Genomic DNA, 14,343 nt, shown 5'->3' with positions numbered 1-14,343 from the left:
CTTATCACTTTTAACATATCAAAAGAAGATAATAATTTTTTTCATATTTTACCTTCAACATTAAATACTTATTTTACAAATTATTTTTTAAAATATCATTTAATAAAAATAATTTGATAATATATCTATATCAATAATTATTTTATTAATGAATGTATCAAGTCAAAATGTGACAAATAAAAATTGAACCAAGAGAGTATTTCTTTCTTAATAGTTTATTGCGGTCTTGAATGAATTCTTTAGTGGATTACAACAAAAATTTGTTGATTGTATCTGTATTTGGATCAAATTTCAAGTAAATGTCCGACTCAGTGAAACATCATCATGTGGGACATGGGAACCATTAATATTCTTGTGATTCTTTTTAGGTAAATAGTAACACTGGAAGATAAGATTTATGCAGTCCATAGAAAAAGGCCAAATGCTCTTGGCTGGGTAGTGGAATAGGGGGATAAATTCTTTTTTCCCCTTTATATTTCGAGGTAGCTTTTCTCTATAATTTGAGTCTAATACTAAATGGTCAAAAAATTTAATTAAAAATTTAAAAAGTTTATAATATTTTTTTTATTTTAAAAATAAATTATTATTTTTTAATTAAAAAATATTAAAATTAAAAAGATAAAATTGTTTTCTGGCCATTTTTTTTTTAATAAGATAGGTGAGTACTCTTACATAGGTCAATCAAGTCATTATCACTCATATTTGATAAACAATTCATTAGGAAGTGGACCTTTGATTCAATATTTTCAAGGTTCAATAAGTAGAAAGTAAAATGTCCAAATAGTATGTTCAATGGCTCAAGAAGAGGAGATTTGCATAGCTATTTCTGAATCAAAGTGAAAGGAAATATGTGATCAATTACATCTTTGTCATGTAAAATCAGTAGTAAAAAATTGAGCTTCAATAATTTTGAAGTTAAGAGAACATTGTAAGATTATTCAAAATCAACAAGTTAAATAAATAAAAATTATTGATTTATAACAATTTTGTTAATGATGGTAAACCATCTTAGAAGTTAATTTCATACTTCTATCTATTTATGACTATCTTAAACTTTTGATTATTTTACAATGCATCAATCATTTGGTAATTAAACTTTTGATTATTTATGATGTTAGATTATGATTTAGAGGCTCAGATCTTCTACAAAGAGACGGGTGCACAAGAGAGACGACCACGCCATGGCTGCAAAATCACTGTAATTTGCCAAGCCAAGATACGGGTCGAATAGTCTTCATGCCCGACCCGGTTAGCCCAGAACTCAAACAAATCATCATCACTGCCTCTATTGTTATGGATAAAATCAACCAAAAACACAAACAGGAAAACACAGCTATATTGGCTTTAATTGGTCATGTATGTTTTTCCAATTTCAACGATTCATTCATTTCCAGGAAATTTACGTTTTTAGAGGCTCAGATCTGCAAAGAGATCGAGGCAAAGAGAGAGGCGACCACGCCATGGCTGCAAAATCACCGTGATTTGCCAAGCCAAGATACGGATCATATAATCTCTATGCCCGATCCGGTTAGCCCAGATTCATCATCATTATCATCACTGCCTCAAAACAGAGAAAATAAACCAACATAGACAGAGTACAGAAACAGAAAGCCAGCCAGAATAATTGCTATATATATATATATATGTTGGAATATAGTAGTACGTACGTACGTATGTATGTATGTTTTCCTGGTACAAATGATTCAATAATTTCCAGGAAATTAACATGAATCCAAGGGTTGTTGCTTTTTTTGTGTGGAAAAATCATTGGTTAAACAAGAGAGGGGCAACCACCCTTGTAAAGAAATTACCAAAACTCTCTGTTTTGCCTCATTTTACCTGGGCTAACCTCTTCTTTGCTACTTTTTCACTTGTGAGTTTTTGTGGTTTATATACCCAAAAACTGTTCCATGGAAGAATCTAGAGGGGTTAAGTGGCAATATTTTTTGAGATAAAGTGTCTTGTTTGGATCAAATTTCAAGTAAATGACTGACACCCATGTGGGACATGGGAACTTGTCCATCATTAATATTCTTGTGATTCTTTTTGAGGTAAATGGTACTACTCCCTCTATCCCTCATTGCTCATTTTCCCCTTACACCAGCCCCTTAAAAGTCATAAATAATTTTATTAATTAATGTAACACTTTCAAAAGGGTAAAAAAAAATTGAGCAAACTTTTCAAAAGGACAACAAAAAATAATTAAATCAAAAGGGTAAGGAAGGTGGATGTCGTTAAATAGTACTATAGTAAGGCGCAGCCTGACATGCGCCTTACAATTTTATAAAATGTAACGTGTTGATTTCAGACTCAATGCCCAAGCAGTTAGGTGTTGATTTCAGACTCCTCCGGTAGAGCTAACAACAAATCAGTGAGTTGTCTTGTGTTACTAAGTTTCAAGACATTGAATCCTTCCCGATATTTTGGTGGGAGACGCTGTACTCCAGACAACTGCTTCCAAGGAACAATCTCCCAGCCAAGGCATCAACAAAGAGCAAAAAAATTAGTAGAACATATGCACAAAAGGCCATCAAAGCCATAAGACAAAAAAACAAAGTTATAGACAAGTACCATTCAGCCATGATTCTTCCAACTTCCAAGCTAATTACTGCAATGGATGAGGAAAACTAGAAACTAAGAACAACATATCTAAAGGAATATCCTCATATTTCCCTATGTTTCCTCATTATTTTATTTGAATACTGAAGATAAAGCAAAATTATTGATGCAATATGTGTGCAAAAGAGACTGCTTTCAAATTCACTTGCTCTAGAACTGCCTGCTGTTTATTGATCTTTGGATACAAATTTGCAGGTGCCGAAAAAAGGTGAGTCTCAGATCTGCAGAAACGACCAGGCAAAGAGAAGGTAACCGTGCCATGGCTGCAAAACACCAGTCGTGCACCGTGCATGCGAAAGAGGACTCAAATCACCAGTCAATATTCCACTGATTTGCCAAGCCCAGATATGGGTTAGTAGCCTCAACGCTGAAATTGTTTAGCCCCATCATCATCACGCCCAAAAACATTCATTTGCTTGGTTTGCACACAGACAAACATATTCATTATTTGCGAGGAACTACAAACGTGGTAACAGAAATAAAAGCAAGAAAAAAAAGAAAAGGAAAGCAAATCATATGCTTACCAGAGTAGGAAGGGAACCACCATCACGAAAATCCCACATTTCACTCAAATACCTCATTCTTGAGCTATTACGGATAAAAGATTTGGCAACACATTACGAGGGAACAACAATATAACTTCACTTGTATGCAAAAAGGTGTGGGTTCGATATATTCCATATACACGCATAAAAAAGATATACTTTCCTTAGCAAATTGAGGCTCAGATATAAGGCAAAAGAGAAGTCAACGATGCCATGGCTGCAAAACATTGGTTGTGTGTGTGAGAGAAGAAACTCTCATCACAGGTAGCATAATGCCAGGTAGACACTTTTAACAATCACAGCCATACTGGGTTGCCACGCCAAGATATGGATCAGATCGTCTCCATGCCTGAACTGGGCTAACCAGATTTAGAAAAAGTTATCATCACTGCCTTTTTAAGAGTTTCCAAAGCCATAAAGGAGACAGACTGAAGAAACAAGGAAACTGAAGTGTTTGGGTTTTGAGTATGTATCACAACAACAGGACCAAAAGAAACCAAGAAACTGAAGTTGATATATTTTCTCTTTTTCTTTTTGTTAAGGGCTGTTGGTTTGTTGAGAAGGGGAGAATCATAGGCAAAGCAGAGAGGGGCAACCACCCTTGAAAGAAATCCCATACTCTCTGCTGCCTCATACTCGTCATTTCTGCTAAAATAAGAGAGTTCGTTTAGATGAGAGCTTTTAACTTAAGAGACCTCACAAGTCTGCATTTAAGAGAATTTCACAACTTCAACTGCAACAGTATCCAAACGCCTACTTATGTTCTTCAACAAATTGAGGCTCAGATGCATGCAATGATATGGTAAAAGAGAAGCCAGTCTCGCCATGGCTGCAAAACACCGATTGCATGAGAGGGAGAGAAGTTCTCAACAGGCCACACCGGGTTGCCACACCAAGATACGGGTCGGTTCATCTCAATGTTCCATGATCAGCACAGAACTAGAAGATATATAAGCATCATCATAGCCCCTTTCTGTAGCAGAATGCATCATAATGGAACACTTTCCAGTTTCCACTAACAATAAGAGAAAACGGGAAGAAATATGCAAAGTGCCAAGAGAAGACAGACTGAAGATCTGAAGGTGGCGTAATTGTTGTGGTATACTTGAAAATCGGGGAAATTTCATGAATGATCATCCAGATACCAGAAACTGAAGTACTACGTTGCTCTTTCTTTCTCTTAAAGGCTGTTGGTTTGTTGAGAAGGGGAGAATCATAGGCAAAGCAGACAGGGGCAACCGCCCTTGAAAAAAATCCGATACTCTCTGCATCCTTATTCCTCTATTTCTGGGCTAACCTAATAAATGGAATTCACTTATAAGAGAGCTTAAAACGAAAAGACCTCAAAATTCTGCATTTAAAAGAGAACTTCTCAGCTTCAACAGTTTTTTCAGCTCAAGCAGAAAATGTATGATGATCTTTCACAAACAACAATCTTCGCAGTCTCTAAAAAGTGGAACGGAGGGAGTAATAAATAAATCAATCAACTAAGGATGAATTTGCAATTAAAAAACTTCCATTTGAGAGATCATTGGCAGCTTGAGAATGACAGAGAGGGGCAAAACAACCCATAGGAACTCTCCACAGCTCTCTGTTTTCACCACAACCTCAGACTTATACTAAGAAGAATTCCTAGAAAATAAGGCTCAGATCTGTGGTATATCCCGGGCAAAAAGAGATCCAATGATGCCATGGCTGCAAAAACCACCAGAAAATCTGGGGTTATACCCTGCCAAGATATAAGCTGGATAATCTCAAGCGTTCGATTATTAAGCTCATAAGGGAATGATAAGTTGCTAAAATCATCATTGCCTCTTTAAAGCCGTCAATCATATTGGCATAACTTGTGTCTAAACCGAATGAATCAATAAGAGCTTGTTTGGATGGTTGTTAATCATTGTATTGTATTGTATTGTTACTTTAGATAGGCCAATACATAGATAGCCCCTCAAACTTGCCATGAATTGTCAGTTGGACAGTGATTACTTGGACACTTCAACTTGACAGATGCAAAAAGAGATTCGACATCACCTTGGCTGCAAAAACCACCAGAAAATTTAGCGGCATGCCCTGCCAAGATACGGGTCGGATAATCTCAAATGCCCAATTAATAAGCTCAGAAGGGAATGAAAGATTGATAAAATCATCTTCTATCACCACTGACAATTTAAACATCAGCTTCAAAGTATCCCATTTATGCAATTTTTTCTAATTGCCCAGAAATTAAGCTCAAGCAAACAGAGATCCGATGACAACATGGCTGCAACAACCACCATAAAAATATGAACATGGTTAACATGCAAGACTTCAAAACAAAATCCGGGACTTACCAGAGAAGGGAGGAAACCACCCCTCAAAAATCCAGCATTTCATTCAAATGCCTCATTCTCGAGCAGTTACTTATCAAAAGATGGAGATACATTATGAATGAAAAGCATTAAAACTGCAAATCAGAAGGGCATGGGTTCAATATATCCCACATTAATCATGGAAAAGATATTGCCCCTTATGCATAGTAAAGGGGTAAATTTGACCCTTTTCCCTTTTTTCTTTAGCAAATTGACGCTCAGATTTGTGAAATGACAAGGCAAAAGAGAAGCCAACCATGCCATGGCTGCAACACACGATTGCATGTGTGAGTTATGCGTCTCAATTACAGGCCAAACCGGGTTGTCACGCCAAGATACAGGTTGGATAATCTCCATGCCCGGAATTTGGTTAGCCCAGAAATCATCACTGCCTCTTTAATAGTTTTCATAGTCATTTTATTGTTGTTGTTGTTGTAGTATAGTTGTGCGTATTGCCTTATGAGCATACGTTTAAGGGTGCAAAATGCAAAGAAACCCAGAAACTCAATTGTACTCTCTCTGTCTCTTTCTTTTTAAAGGGCTGTTGGTTTGTTTTGAGAAATGGAGAATCATAAGTAAAGCATAAAGAGAAGGGCAACCACCCTTGATAGAAATCCCATACTCTCTGCTGCCTCATTCTTGCCGTTTTTAGGCTAACCTAACAAAAGGGAAATCACAAGACTTCAAGCATCTTTCGGCTAATTCTTTCTCCTGAGGCTCAGATTTGTTATAAAACCAGGCAAAAGGAGACAAATCAATCGCCATGGCAGCAGACCTCAGTTGCAAAATGGAATACCTTACTGGGTTGCCCCGCCAAGATACGTGCAGCTCCAATGCCCAACCCAACTCTATACAACTTCATTTGTTATCATCACAGCCTCATCCTATAATTAAAAGCTAGCAAGGGTACATAGACCTTACCCCGGTCCTTTGTGGGGGACTAGAGAAGTTGTTTCCAACAGGCCTCAGCTCAAGAAAATCACAGTCCAGAACCTAAATGACCGGAAGAAAGAAAACAACAGAAACTAGTGTGTACTTCATCTTTCTCTCTTTCTCTTTTTTAAGGGCTGTTGGTTTGTTCAAAAATGGAAGAATCATAGGCAAAGCAGAGAGAAGGGCAACCACCCTTAAATAGAAATCCCATTACTGTCTCTGCAGCCTCATTATGAGTTAACCTATCAAAAAGGGGTTCACAAGTAATTACTTGCAAAAACAGAAACGGGTCTTTTTCTTGAGGCTCAGATCTGTGAGATAAAATCAAGCAAAAAGGAGACAAAGCAACTGCCATGGCTGCAGACCTCGGTTAGCAAAACAATGGAAATGCCTTACCGGATCGCCCTGCCAAGATATGTGCAAGCTCCAATAGGCCCGACCCAACTCTAGACAACTTCATTTGTCATCATCACAGCCTCATAGGAAGAAGGAGAAGTAGTAGTAGTAGTGTGCTTCAGTTCACTTTAATATGGACTAGAGAGAGTATATTTTAGCTCAACAGCACATAATATAAGCCAGCTATCCAAACACGCTCGTAGTATGTGATTAGACCTTTTTCAACTATGGTGGTTTTGGTGAAATTTTGAAAAGGAAATCATCAGCGGAAGAACAGAGAGAGGGCAACCACCATTAAAGACTCCCCGATGCCTCTCCGTCGCCTCATTTTTTTTTTTATTTATTTATTTATTTTTTTTATTTGCACCGGGTGTCCGAGTCTCTCCGTCGCCTCATTTTTTCCGTCTAGAGTTGCAGAACACACTTACTTTAGGTCATTTCGTCCAAATGCCTAAACAGTCTTTTGGCTCAAGAGGAAAATGTCTGATTCATCTTTCACAAACAACAATCTTCATTGCCTCTAAAAAGTGGAACGGAGGGAGTAATAAATCAATCAACTAAGGGTGATTTTGCAATTGGAAACACTTTTATTTGAGAGATTATTGGCAGCAGATAATGACAGAGAGGGGCAAAACCACCCTAAAAACTCCCCACAGCTCTCTGTTTTAACCGCAACCTCAGATTTATACAAAGAAGAGTTTCCAGAAAATGAGGCTCAGATCTGTGTTACATTCCGGGCAAAAAGAGATCCAACGACGCCATGGCTGCAAAAATCACCAGAAAATCTGGGGTTATGCCCAACCAAGATACGAGCCAGATAATCTCAAATGTCCGATTAATAAGCTCATAAAGAAATGAAAGGTTGCTAAAATCATCATTGCCTCTTTAAAGCCGTCAATCATACTTGCATAACTTGTATCTAAACCGAACGAATCAATAACAACTTGTTTGGATGGTTGCTACCCATTGTATTGTATTGTTACTTCAGATAATGGGACCATATATTTATATAGGGGACTTCCGAAAATATATTATCTTATCGAAATCAGTCATTTTTTCCACTGGCCCAAGCCGGGGCAGGAGAAAAATATTATTTGAGAGAGTATATTAATTTATCAAGTATCAATTTTTAGAGAGGTTTTACTGTAGTTTATATTCTCGGAGCCCTTGAAATAGAGAGCATCTTAGTAGTGAGTATTTTAACTTCTCCTGAAAAGGGTGTGGGTTCAATATCTCCCACATTTATCATGGAAAAGATATTGCCCCCTATGCATGGTCATGGTGAAGGGGTAAATTTGACCCTTTTCCCTTGTTTCTTAAGCAAATTGAGGCTCAGATTTGTGTTATGATAAGGCAACAGAGATTTCAACCACGCCATGGCTGCAATACACGATTGCATGAGGTCTCAATTACAGGCCATATCGGTTGCCATGCCAAGACACGGGGTGGGTAATCTCCATGCCCGAAATTCAGTTAGCCCAGAAATCATCACTGCCTCTTTAATAGTTTTCATAGTCAATAGTCATGCGGTTGTTGTTGTAGCATAGTTGTGTGTATTGCCTTATGAGCATACGTTTGGGTGCAAAAATGCAAAGAAACCCAGAAACTCAAGTGTATCTCTCTGTCTCTTTCTTTTTTAAGGGCTGTTGGTTTGCTTTGAGAAATGGAGAATCACAGGCAAAGCATAGAGAGAAGGGCAACCACCCTTGATAGAAATCCCATACTCTTTACTGCCTCATTCTTGCCTTTTTTAGGCTAACCTAACAAAAGGGAATTCACAAGAATCAAGCGTCTTTCAGCCAATTCTTTCTCCTGAGGCTCAGATTCATTATAAAACCAGGCAAAAGGAGACAAAGCAACCGCCATGGCTGCAGACCTCGGCTACAAAACAGAATGCCTTGCTGAGTTGCCCCGCCAAGATATGTGCAGCTCCAATGCCCAACCTAACTCTATACAACTTTATTTGTTATCATCACAGCCTCATCCTATAATTAAAAGCTAGCAATGGTACATATACCTTACCCCGGTCCTTTTTGGAGACTAGAGAAGTTGTTTCCAATAGACTCAGCTCAAGAAAATCACAGTCCAGAACCTAACTGACTGGAAGAAAAAAACAACAGAAACTAATGTGTACTCCATCTTTCTCTCTTTCTCTTTACTAAGGGCTGTTGGTTTGTTTAGAAAATGGAAGAATCATAAGCAAAGCAGATAGAGAAGGGCAACCACCCTTGATTAGAAATCCCATTACTCTCTCTGCTGCCTCATTCTGAGCTATTCTAACAAAAAGGGGTTCACAAATAATTACTTGCCAAAACTGAAATGGTTTTTTTCTTTTGAGGCTCTAAGCAACCGCAATGGCTGCAGACCTCAGTTTGCAAAACAATAGAAATGCCTTACCGGGTCGCCCCGCCAAGATACGTGCAGCTCCAATACCCGGCCCAATTCCATTTGTCATCGTTACAGCATCAACAAGTGAAGAAGCAGAAGCAGTTTTCAAAAGTGTTATAGGCTCAGATCTGTAATACAAAATAAAGCAAAAAAGGAGACAAAGCAACCGCCATGGCTGCAGACCTCAGTTAGCAAAACAATGGAAATGCCTTACCGGGTCGTCGCCCCACCAAGATACTACGGGCTAGCTCCAATATGCCTGACCCAACTCTAGAAAACTTCATTAGAGAGCTCAACATTTAGCCAATCCAAACAAGCTCTTAGTATATATGATAAGACCATTTTCAAGTATGGTGAAACTTAGAAAAGGGAAATCATCGGCTGAAGAACAGAGAGAGGGCAACCACCATTATAAACTCCCCAATGCCTCTCCATCGCCTCATTTTTTTCCCATCCAGAGTTTCAGAACACAATCTTTGGATTGCTATTTTATAGTATCTTTCTTTTACATTTTTACTATTCACATTTTCTTTTAAAATTATAATTAATAAGTTCAATAATACATTTTCACTCTTCGAATTCAAAGTTAGCACATAGCAATTGTTTGGTGCTCGTTAATAATCATCTGTTTGATTGTCTTTCTTTTGTTCATGGTTTGATATTCTGATGTGAGGAAAATATTTGGTTGAAAAGATTTATTTTTTAATGTTCAATAAGTAAACAAAATTGTTTAACAATAGTAATGAATGAGATAGAAAGAAGGGGTTCAAGGGTGGTGGAGAGTAGTATGGTGATAAAAAATATTGGAAGGAGACAATCAACTTGAAATATTATTTATAAAACTTATTTTCCCTACTTTCGTTATATTACTTGCTTCCGTTTTTTCAACTTTCAGTAAATGAAGGTGAAGATTGGTCGATATCCCTTGGTAACAAAAATCTAGTAATGTAATCATTCTTGGAAACAGTTGGAATATTGTAAAAACTGTGTTCTTCATCAGTAAAAGTTTAGCAACGTGAAGATCATTATATCTTCCATATTTACATTACTACGCCAAGAACAGCTCGGTTCTATTCATCGGTCAAGACACAACTATTTACCGGTGAGTAAGGAAGGAAGGCCAGCATGGCTGGAAAGTGGAATCCATGATAGCATACAACTATTAGCATTCAGATATTATTGCTAGAAATTGCCCATAACAATGCTCTGCCTAATTCATATTCTCCTCAAGTTATTCTCTCAACTAGGCTCAGATATGTCACAAATGAAAGGGACACCGCCATAGCTGCAAACCAGAATAGCATACAACAACAATCTAGTTGGATAAGTCCCTAACATCCATTCCACTCAATTACAACACAGTTTAGTTTTCCCTACCAAGATTCGGTTCGACCTCACCAAAACCTGATTAAGCCTATTCGTATTGGACTTCATTAAGGCTCAGATAAGTATAATCAAGCCAAAGGAGACAATGCACCCGCCATGGCTGCAGACCTCGGTTGCCCGGCCAAGATACGGGTCCAGCTCCCTTGCCCCATTAACTCTGAACACCTTAATCATCACAGCCTCTCATCCGTAACAAACTGGTAGGGTTGGAGAAGGTGAAAATAACGACGACGAACCAAAAGAGTCAGATCTTAAACCTGAACCCTTCTTCCGGTATATATATATAGAGAGAGAGATGAACAATGAATGTGTGTATACACATACTGCAGTAACTTCCGATTTGAAGGCTCAGATCTGTATAATCAGAGCAAAGGAGACAATGCATCCGCCATGGCTGCAGACCTCGGTTGCACTACCAAAATGCCTTCCGGGTCGCCCCGCCAAGATACGGACCCTGCTCCTTTAACCCCATGAACTCTAGACACCTTAATCATCATAGCCTCTCATGCATTACAACAACCATAATAATAATAATAATAATAACAACAACAACAACTCCAAACATCGCGAAAACCCTTTTCAAGGATTCACAGATGATGATGATGATGAGGAAAAAGAAGAAGAAGAAGAAACAGTTAAAGGGTCAGATCTTAAACCCTAAACCCTTCCTTCCTGTATGTGAATATATATATATATATAGATACATAGATGTATGTGTGTGTACACCTACATACTGCAAAAAACTTCCGATTATTTATCGGAAGTTTCAATACAACAGCAGTATCAAACGACCCCTAAAGATAAATGGTGGTTTATTTGAAGTTTTCTTCGCCAAAATGGAAAAATCACCGGCGAACAGAGAGAGGGCAACCACCATTGAAACTCCCCAAATACCTCTCTGTTGCCTCATTTTTTTCCTGTCTAGAGTTCATAGAAAGGAATTATGCAGAAAGAGATGACTTTATAGTACTCTATAGTCTCCTCATTTTACGTTTCTATCCTTGCATTTACTCATTATTTGCAATCTCGAAATTCCAACTAACAATCGGTTCGATTTGTTGGTTATCAATTTGAATTATTAGTTATCGATTTGAAGATATCCTAAATCGTTATTGAACTATTAAAATTTTGACTTATCGATTATCAATTATTAGTTCGGCTATCGCTTTAACCGCTAAGATTTGACCAAAAAAACCCATTGAAAATGTAATACCCTATATTAAAATAAGGGCATAATTGTCATTTAACTCTCATTTAAAAAAAAAAGAGGATCAGAAATTTTTTTAAAAAAAAGGGGCTGAAAGCCCTAACAGAAGCAGCAGCAACGCTGCAACTTCAGGGATCAAAAGGAAAAAAAAAAGGGGACTCTTCTTGTTCTAGTGAGCGAACGAACGAAGGAGAAACATAAATTTAAATTGAAAGCCTTAGCTCTCAAACTAAAGAGAGAGTTGGAGGAAGAAGAAGAACGAGAAGAAGGTAAGTTTCTTAACTTAGTCTAAAGGTTGAATTTGTATCTTCCATGACTATAAGATTGGGAATTGGGAAGTTGAGAAACATGGGTTTAGAAGAAAAAGAGGAAATTTATTTCATTCTTATGAACCAAGTGAATATAGTCAATGATTTGAACTATAAACTTTGGTATTGGGCTTATATGCAATAAGAGTAATTGGGCAGTAAGGTTAGGTTGATCTTTTTACAGCGAGAATCGACCAAGAAGAGACTAATGTGTGTGATTAAAGCACTAATTAAGTGATTGGGCAAATTTCGAATCAGTCATGAAACATCTAGGGCTGGGTTTTTTTTAATGTAGTATGAATTACCTAAATGAAGGAGTTAACACGAAATTATTATGAATGTGATTATAGATTGACCAAAGGAATTCGTACGGAGTAATTGAGTGGCAAGCTTGGTAACTCAACACAAGTACTGTGAGTAGTAATCTTACCACAATTTGTATTTCACAAATTTCATGATTTTTACATGGTTTATAAAGTAAATGTGTTACTGAATGTTTCGAACTTGCATCGGGACAAGTCTTTTACTTGATATGATACTGACAAGATTATTTGAGATGATCGCATTCTTACAAGATATGATTACTGGTATTGAAAAGGTTTTACACTTATTTGAGAAATAGTATTTTGACAGGTAGGTGATTGTTAAACTTTGAAATGATATGATTTAATAAGATTTAAATGCTCTGTTCAATTTTGAAATGCTTCTACTGATTACAGGAAAAATTTAAAAAGGGAGTAGACCTTGATGAATCCCGTAGCTAACGGCGGGTTCGTTAGACCTGGTGCACCTTGTAGTTACTGATTACTGATAAAGACCTTGCTAGTCTGTTACTGATATCCCTCGAGTAGGGATCTACTGATATGAATACTTAACTCATTTATGATGAGTTCACTGTTATTGGTACTTCTTAAAGAGAAGGCCACACTGATTACATGATTCATCCTTAGAAATCTCCCAGCTATAAGATTTGATATGAAAATATTCTTTTTCTGAGTTTGCTATTATGTATTTACATTGATTTTGCTTATATGAGGCACCTAAGGTTGAATATTGTTATTGTTTCTGAAAGAGCATTGTTTCATCATCATGACTACTACACTAGCATGGTTTCTGACTTGTCCCTCATTAAAATGGTTGTGGTTAAGTAATATTACTCATTGAGCTAGCGTCTCACTCCTCGCTATTTGTTTTTACAGAGAATTCAAGTGGTATTGAAGAGGATTCCATTAACTAGCGTGTGAGTTAGTAGCATCTGGTGAGCCCCGCNATATATATATATATATAGATACATAGATGTATGTGTGTGTACACCTACATACTGCAAAAAACTTCCGATTATTCATCGGAAGTTTCAATACAACAGCAGTACCAAACGACCCCTAAAGATAAATGGTGGTTTATTTGAAGTTTTCTTCGCCAAAATGGAAAAATCACCGGCGAACAGAGAGAGGGCAACCACCATTGAAACTCCCCAAATACCTCTCTGTTGCCTCATTTTTTTCCTGTCTAGAGTTCATAGAAAGGAATTATGCAGAAAGAGATGACTTTATAGTACTCTATAGTCTCCTCATTTTACGTTTCTATCCTTGCATTTACTCATTATTTGCAATCTCGAAATTCCAACTAACAATCGGTTCGATTTGTTGGTTATCAATTTGAATTATTAGTTATCGATTTGAAGATATCCTAAATCGTTATTGAACTATTAAAATTTTGACTTATCGATTATCAATTATTAATTCGGCTACCCCTTTAACCGCTAAGATTTGACCAAAAAAGCCCATTGAAAATCACTTGAAACGAGATGACAAACCATACACATGAAATGACATTTTGCATCATGTTCAAAAGCAAACACCGATACATTGTAGAATAACCGAGAATTTGAGAGAGTCAAAAATGAAAGTGTGAAACTAAACTCTAAGTCAAAAACTTTATATATTGAATGATATAAATATAATTTATTAATTTGCTATTAGGCTATCGGCTAGCACGTCAAGTAAAAACCCCAAACTGTTAGAAATCGATAACCTGATAACTAAAAAAATAAAATCATTACCGAAATCGTTAACTAATAATCTATTACCAATAAATCAATAACTTATTTTTTTTATTCGAGTTATCAAATTGCACATTGGATGAATACAATCTTCATGGTTAAATACGGATATCACAAAAGAAAATTAAATTTTATCAATAATTAAGATATC

At 36.9% G+C, this 14,343-nt stretch overlaps 3 long non-coding RNA genes across 3 annotated transcripts; all 3 read right to left on the bottom strand.

Moving 5' to 3' along the window:
• Nucleotides 1-2,183: 2,183 nt before the first annotated feature.
• LOC125875550 (uncharacterized) lies at nt 2,184-5,452 on the bottom strand. The gene is made up of 2 exons (XR_007447439.1): nt 3,144-5,452; nt 2,184-3,034 (listed from the first exon to the last, which is right to left on the bottom strand). It is a non-coding gene; the product is annotated as an uncharacterized LOC125875550 (long non-coding RNA).
• Nucleotides 5,453-5,753: 301 nt separating this feature from the next.
• On the bottom strand, nt 5,754-9,450 carry LOC125875548 (uncharacterized). Its single transcript, XR_007447437.1, has 2 exons — nt 9,413-9,450; nt 5,754-6,810 (listed from the first exon to the last, which is right to left on the bottom strand). It is a non-coding gene; the product is annotated as an uncharacterized LOC125875548 (long non-coding RNA).
• Nucleotides 9,451-10,953: 1,503 nt separating this feature from the next.
• LOC125875551 (uncharacterized) lies at nt 10,954-13,628 on the bottom strand. The gene is made up of 2 exons (XR_007447440.1): nt 13,463-13,628; nt 10,954-11,358 (listed from the first exon to the last, which is right to left on the bottom strand). It is a non-coding gene; the product is annotated as an uncharacterized LOC125875551 (long non-coding RNA).
• Between the last annotated feature and the right edge of the window lie 715 nt (nt 13,629-14,343).

This window comes from Solanum stenotomum, chromosome 9, assembly GCF_019186545.1.
Source record: "Solanum stenotomum isolate F172 chromosome 9, ASM1918654v1, whole genome shotgun sequence".
NCBI classification, from domain to species: Eukaryota; Viridiplantae; Streptophyta; class Magnoliopsida; order Solanales; family Solanaceae; genus Solanum; species Solanum stenotomum.
This window is presented reverse-complemented; position numbering and strand designations above follow the sequence as displayed.